This window comes from Aphanomyces invadans (genome assembly GCF_000520115.1).
Source record: "Aphanomyces invadans strain NJM9701 unplaced genomic scaffold supercont1.34, whole genome shotgun sequence".
Classification (NCBI taxonomy): Eukaryota; Oomycota; class Saprolegniomycetes; order Saprolegniales; family Verrucalvaceae; genus Aphanomyces; species Aphanomyces invadans.
In genome coordinates, this window is record NW_008580179.1 from 129,248 (window position 1) to 130,810 (window position 1,563).

Sequence of the window (1,563 nt, forward strand, 5' to 3'; positions counted from 1 at the left end):
TGCCATTTTAAGTTGACACTGGTGTGTACGAGTCCTTGGTGGTCATACTCATTCGTTGCTAAGTGGTCGAACTAGTCGTCTCTGAGGTAAGACACTCGATAACGTAGGGCATCTTCAAGAGTTCGATTTTGGCGCTCCGTAGCTCCGTCAGCTTGGGCACGTCCAGCGGTTGTCATGGCTTGGCGGATGGTCATGATCTCCATGAGAGACTTCCAAAAGTTGCTTGTAGACTTGAGGTCACGGTCGCTGATGATGACGCTCGGTAAGCCATGATGGCGAACAACATGGTCGAAAAAGAGTTTGGCAGTTGCTGGTGCGTCTGCATTGGAATGCGTTGGTATGTACTTGGCGCGCTTAGAGAGCTTGTCAACTACAACTAAAATGGCATCGCATGACTTGGACACGGGCAGTCCAGTGATCCAGTCGGCAGAAATTGTGTGTCAACATTCGGGTGGAGCTTCAATTGGGATCATCTTTGCATTAGCTCGAAGACTACTTGTCTTGTATCGGCAGCACGTTTCGCAGGTGACAACGTAAAGCTTTACGTCGTCAAGCAGAGTATCCCAGTAATACCATTGCGAAACACTGAGGGCAGTTTCCAGGGTGAGCGGCTATGTTTGAGTCATGGGCTTGGGAAATGATTTCGGCTGGCAAACACTGAGGGCAGTTCGTCGAGTTCCAGGGTGAGCGGCTATGTTTGAGTCATGGGCTTGGGAAATGATTTCGGCTCGCAAATCATCGTCCTTGGGCACGCAAAGTCTCCAAACTTTGTTTTTCGTGCGAAGGAAAACCAAGTCGTTCTTTACAACGAATCTTTCGTCGCTTGTAATATCCTTCCAGGCGGGGTCTTTCTTGTACGCTTTGAGGTAACAGCTCTTGGTGGCAGGGTCCATGTTGATTGTCGTGTACGAGAGTTGCTTTGCATGATTGGTAACCAGTCGCTGAGGCACTAAAGCACCCTTTTGAGCAACCGATTCCTCCCCCGAAAAAGGAGTGCCAACTAGCTTGGCGAGTTCACGAGTGGACAAAGAGACGGCGGTGACAGCAAGGTCGGTCAAGTGATCAAGGCGAGAGGCCGTCAAGTCACAGCGGTGACCACACGAATGGATGCGGACTTGGTGGATCATCGTGGCATGCGACGCAGGGACATCGGGGGGGCGGACGAGACAAAGCATCGGCCACAACGTTGAGTTTACCTGGGCGATGGTGCGAAACAAAGTCGTATGCGCTAAAGAAATCAAGCCAACGCGTCAACTTCGGAGTGAGAACGGGCGTGTTCATGAACCACTTGCAGGCAGAGTTGTCGGTGTAAATGTCAAAATGCGTTCCGTACAAATAGTGACGCCATTTTCCAAGCGCTTGCTTGATCGCATAAAGTTCCTTTTCATGCGCGGGCCACTTCACTTCATGGGGTCCAAGGCGTTTGGACATAAACGCAATCGGTCGGTCATTGCCTTCATCATCGAGTTGGGAAAGAACGGCACCACAGCAGTATCCAGAGGCATCCGTAGTAACCACAAAAGGCTTGTTGTAGTTGGGCAATTGCAACACCGGCGCTTGTTG